We start from the raw sequence: 5,929 nt of genomic DNA on the forward strand, positions 1-5,929 counted from the left end.
GCTGACCTTATGGTTCGCAGCCCGATTCGTAACCACTACGCTACCAGAGCTCCTTCACCCTAGCCACCATCAAACCCTACCTCTTATTCTTCTTCTTAAGCAATGCTTTTCTGATCCTGGGTCTCTTTTCTTTCCATATAATGTTTGTAATGTTTATTCCATCTCTTTGAAGAATGTCGTTGGAATCTGCATTGGGATTTCAGTATATGTGTAAATTGCTTTGGGCAGTATTGTCATTTTCACAATGTTAAGTCTTCCTATCCAGGATCATGGTATATTCTTCTATTTTTGTAGGTCTTTTTTGGTTTCCTGTAGTAGTGTTTTGTAGTTTTCTTTGTTTAGGTCCTTTGTTTCTCTGGTTACATTTATTCCTAGATATTTCATTCTTTGGGCACCTATTGTCAATGGTATTGCTTTACTAATGTCCTTTTCAGTGTTGTTGTTTTTGGTAGAGCGGAATCCAACTGGCTTTTTTATGTTGATATTGTATCCTGTCACTTTGCTGAATCTTGTAGTGAGGTCTAGTAGCTTTTTAAACTGAGTCTTTGAGGGTTTCTTTGTATAGGATCATATCGTCTTTAAACAGAGAGAGTTTTACTTCCTTTTTTCTAATTTGGATGCCTTTAATTTCACTGGCTTGCCGTATAACTCTAGCTAAATCTTCCAGCACAATATTGAATAGTAGTGGTGATGAAGGGCATCCTTGTCTGGTTCCTGTTCACAGAGGAAAGTCTTTCAATTTCTCTGTCTCCATTGAGAGTGATGAAGGCTGTTGGTTTTGTATGTTGTTATTGTTCTTATGTGCTGTGGAGTCGGTGCCGACTCATAGCGACCCTGTACAGGTTTTCTGAGGCTGTAAATCTTTATGGGAGCAGAAAACCTCATCTTTCTCCCATGGAACAAGTGGTAGTTTTGAATTTCTGACCTTGCAGTTTGCAGCCCAGTTTGTAAACTCTACATTACCAGCAATATATGTTTTTAATTATGTTGAGGAATTTCCCTTCAATTTCTACTTTGTTGAGTGTTTTAATCAGGAATCGATGTTGTATTTTGTCAAATGCTTTTTCTGCATCGATCAATATGATCATGTGGTTCTTTTATTTTTTCTTATTTACATGGTGGACTACGTTGATCGTGTTTCTAATATTGAACCATCCTTGCATCCCTGATATGAATCCCACTTGATCATGATGTAATATTTTTGATGTGTTGCTGGATTCTGTTTCCTAGGATTTTGTTGAGAATTTTTGCATCTATGTTCATGAGAGATATTGGTCTATAACTTTCTTTCTTAGTGACTTCCTTCCCTGGTTTTGTTATGAGGGTTATGCTTGCTTCATAAAATGTATTAGGAAGTTTTCCATCCTCCTCTATCTTCTGGAATAAATTGAGTAGAATTGGTCACATCTCTTCCTTGAACGTTTGATAGAACTCACCAGTGAAGCCATGTTGGCGTGGACTTCTTTTGGTTGGGAGTTTTTGATGATCTGATCAATTTCTTCTTTTTTATGGGTCTGTTCGGGTTTTGCTGTGTCCCAAAGATTTTGGTATGTTGTATTTTCATTTTCACTTATTTCTAGCAACTTTTTATTTTTGTTTCTAGGGACATTTTATTTCTCCTGCTACCCAGTCACTTTTCCCCAGGATGTTATTCAGTTTCTATGTATTTGACTTTATTTCCTTGGTCTTCCTATTGTTGATTTCTAATTTGATAGCATTGTGGTCTGAGAAGATACTTTATTAATATTTTCATTTTTTGTAAATTTATGGGGGTTTATTTTGTAGCCTAACACATAGTCTATCCGTGAGAATGTTTCATGTGCACTGGAAAAGAATGTGTATTGTGCTGTAGTTGGTTTGAATGCTCTGTAAACATGTATGAGGTCCAGTTGGCTGATTGTGTTGTTTAGTTCTTCTGTGTCTTTGTCGAGTTTCTTTCTTCTTGTTCTATCCATTTTTGAAAGTGGTGTATTAAAATCGCCCATGATTATTGTAGATATGTCTATTTCTTTCTTCAAATCTATTAGAGTTTGCTTTGTATATTTTGAAGATTTTCATTGGGAGTGTAGATATTTATTATGGTTATGTCATTTTGTTCAATTGTTCCTTTAATCATGAGATAATGACCATCTTTATCTATTATGCTGGGTTTTGGCTGAAAGATTATTCTGTCAGAGATTAGCACTGCCACTCCTGTTTGGTTTGATTGCAATTAGCTTGGTATGTATATTTTTTCCATCCTTTGACTTTTAATCTGTGTGTGAGATGTGTCTCTTTCAGACAATGTATTGAAAGATCTTATTTTCTTATCAATTCTGCCATCCTCTTTCTCTTAAGTGGTGCATTTAATCTGTTTACAGTCAGTGTAATTATCAATATGTATGAATTGATCACTCCCATTATGTTTGTTTTGTTGTTTGTTTGTTGTTTTCTTTTGTATGTGTGTGGTGTTGCTGCTTTCTTTGTTCAGCATGTCTTACTGTGCTAAATTCATGGGTTTTGTTTTCTTTCTTGTGAGTTTACTCATAGTTTTAATGTTTCCATGTTATTCTTGGGTTTTCATTTTCTTGGTTTGTTGTGAAGTGTTAATTTTCTCTATAGTAATTTTAAATATTCTCCTCCAGCACCATAACTCAAATGTATTAATTCTTCTAAACTTTTCCTTATTCACTGTCCAACTTTCACATGAATATGAGGTTTTCAAAATACCATTGCTTGGTGACTGCAAGTTGAGAGTATTTTAGGAAGGGGTTTTTGCCTTCTCACCTACTTTCCCTCCAAAATTGAGGACTTGGCCAACTAAGAACTGTTCAATGCAAATGGCAAATGTGATGATCATAAAGTAAACCCTGGGCCTTTGAATATCCAGTTTGTATAATCAGATCTAAGATCTAAAAAGCCTTTCTATATAGCCCACAAACATCTTCAGTGTGAATGATGCCATTCAGAGAGTTAGTGACCATGCCTTTCCCATGAACAAAAGGATTCATTACTACAGCAGGCTCACCGCTCCTGCAGAGAAGTCACTGATTGCCCTAGATCATGTATTGCCAGCTACAGAAGAGTGTTATGTGTGCAGTCCACTGGGTGCTGCTTATAAACTTGAAAGTTACATTGAAAGTTTGATAAAAACACCAATTTACTAACCTTCTTTTATGATATGGCATACCATGATGGGAACATCTATACTAAATATTCTTTTGAGCATAAAAGAGGCTGGATTTACCACCAGAATGTGTGTCATCATGCTGATGGGCCTGTTAACACTTTATTGCTGCTACAGAGTAGTAAAATCATGGACTATTACATGTAAGAACATTACACAGTGAAAATAGATTGGTGGTGGTTATGTGCCATAGAGTCGGTTCTGACTCATAACTACCTTGTGCAGGGTTTCTGAGGCTGTAAATTTTTATGGGAGCAGAAAGCCTCATCGTTCTCCCATGGAAGAGCTGGTAATTTCAAACTGCTGACCTTGCGATTTGCAGCCCAATTTGTAACCATAATGCTACCAGAGCTCCTGGAAAATAGATTAGTGATGTGGATATTTTCCATTGAAATAGATCACTAATGCATATATTCTGCAAATGTGTGTTAACTGTCAACTTTGTGCCTTGAGATTTACTTCTTTAATTCATAGCATTCTGCTGGAATGATAATATGCCTTGGATATTCAGTGAGACTGGGAGTTCTTTGCCACATAAATTAACTTTGGTGCTAGTTTCCTCATAACAGTAAAAAAAATATATATATATATATATATATTTGACCTGTGCCAAAATGAAATTGAGACTTCTATGATTATTATCACTTCTATGATTATTATCACTTATTATCACTTAATGGTGACTTGGTTTGACCTGTACATGCCAAAGACCTAAATATTGAAATCTCCTAAAAGTGGAAATTGCAGCTGGGAACATATAAGGAATGTGAAGAAAAATTACATCTGGGAAAATATAAGGAATATGAAAAAATATATATACCATGGCTTGGGTCAGGTGTGCCTTAGTCCTCAAACAGACATCTTTGCTCTTCAACATATTAAAGATGTCTTATGCATCAGATAATCTCAATAATGAGCATTAAATATTAATATAAACATGCTGATTTTTACGTATTAATAAACTGAATATGTATATATTTTTAATCCAGGAAATATCAAGTTTTACAGGAATACTTGCTATTAATGAGTATGCTGTTTGGAAGCAGAGTTCATGAATTGCATTTAATTCAAATCCTCTGTGGGACTTACTCAGCACTGACTGTCAGTTTTCTATTTTTACCGTATAACAAAAATTATTTATTCCCAGACAAATCATAACTTCTTGTTAGGCTGTTCTCCAAACTAATTAACTGTGCTTTTACCTAGTATGGATTTCATATTCATGAAGTTTGCACATGCAAAATTGAGAAGATCATAGTTTGGACTATTACCTGTTGCAATTTTATCTGGGAATGTTGAGTGGCCATTTTAGTTAAATGTTCATACAGTCACAATTTCCCAGTCAGACATTATGCTTCTTTACTTTATTTATTTTTTTTATTTTTTCAAGACAAAATGTTATTTAGTATACAAATAAACCACTTGACACACCATAACTCTCCTTGGAAATATGTTTACTCATTATAGGACATGTTAAGTAAAAATACTCTCTTTTTAAAGTAAAAATTCACTAATCAGTAAGTGGTAATGTTGCATTTTTTGGTCTACATGTTCATATAGGTAGAAAGGCAAAGAGTCAAACATATATATATTACCTGTACTATATCGATTTATGCCATAACTGTTCTCAAAAATGAAAATCTGTGAACACTATATTTCAATATTATGAGTAACTTAAAAGTTTTCATATAGATCATGTTTTGTAAGTGTTCTATCTTTATTGACCATTTAGTCAATATATAATGAACAAATGCAGTAGAATGTCTAGTCAATACTATAATTGTTCAAATTAAAGTAGAAGCATTGAAAGACAAAAGCATTGAAAATAAATAGTGGTTTGATTACAAATTCATGTAGTATTTATTGCTAGTCACCTTGTCACCTTCAAGACATTTGTTTTCTTCCCTTATTTTCACTATTTTGGATTCCTCTCAGATGTAGTACAAAGAACATGTTGTCACTGAGTTGTTTATAAGGGAATGACTTTGATGACTTTCTAAATATAAAGCATGGATGAGATGATGAAGGGAATAAATAAATGTGAGATGAGTCTTCTCATTGTCATTCTTTTTATAAGGATTGGTATTGCTCAGGTCTTTGCCATATGGCCCTCCCACACTTGACAGTAAACTGCAGAGAATCCCCATTTAAGTCAAATGGGTCAAAGTGGTATATATTGTTATAATGAAAAAAAACTGAAGTTCTGGATTCATAATTCCTAAAACAAAAGAAAGAGACATATACTGACACCTACCTCATGTCCATGTGCAAGTACAAAGAAAACCTTGATGAAATACTAATTCAGAAGGTTGATATATAGCAAGGATTTTGAAATTCTGAAAGAAAAACTATGTGTGCCATAAATGTTAGAAGTAGAGCAAAAACATAATGTTACAACAATAACTTCATTATTTGAATCAGCAGTATCTCAGGGACATCATTCAATATTATTCTAGGTTCTAATTCTTAAGGTCAGGAGAATCAATGCTCATATGGAGGTAGAAGAAGTGGTATATTTTTTGCAAAGGTAGAAATGAGTGCTGCATTGAAATATTGACACCTCACTGAAAGGAGAATTAACACAAGTCTTCCCAGCGACCTAGAAAAACAATCAAGAAACTTGTTAATACAGAATACAGCAGTCTGTTATAAAAAATAGAAAATTATGCTTATGCCATATGTAGGTGTAGAATCTGAATTTATACTACTCATGATGTGCGGGAATCTCAAAATTGATAAAAATAACATGTAAAATATACTGTA

The 5,929-nt window shown here is 34.0% G+C and overlaps 1 pseudogene; it reads left to right on the top strand.

Annotated features, from left to right (window-relative positions):
* LOC102839894 overlaps positions 1-5,929 on the top strand; it is a 126,956-nt pseudogene that overhangs the window by 119,907 nt on the left and 1,120 nt on the right.

Source organism: Chrysochloris asiatica, unplaced genomic scaffold (assembly GCF_000296735.1).
Source record: "Chrysochloris asiatica unplaced genomic scaffold, ChrAsi1.0 scaffold00180, whole genome shotgun sequence".
NCBI classification, from domain to species: Eukaryota; Metazoa; Chordata; class Mammalia; order Afrosoricida; family Chrysochloridae; genus Chrysochloris; species Chrysochloris asiatica.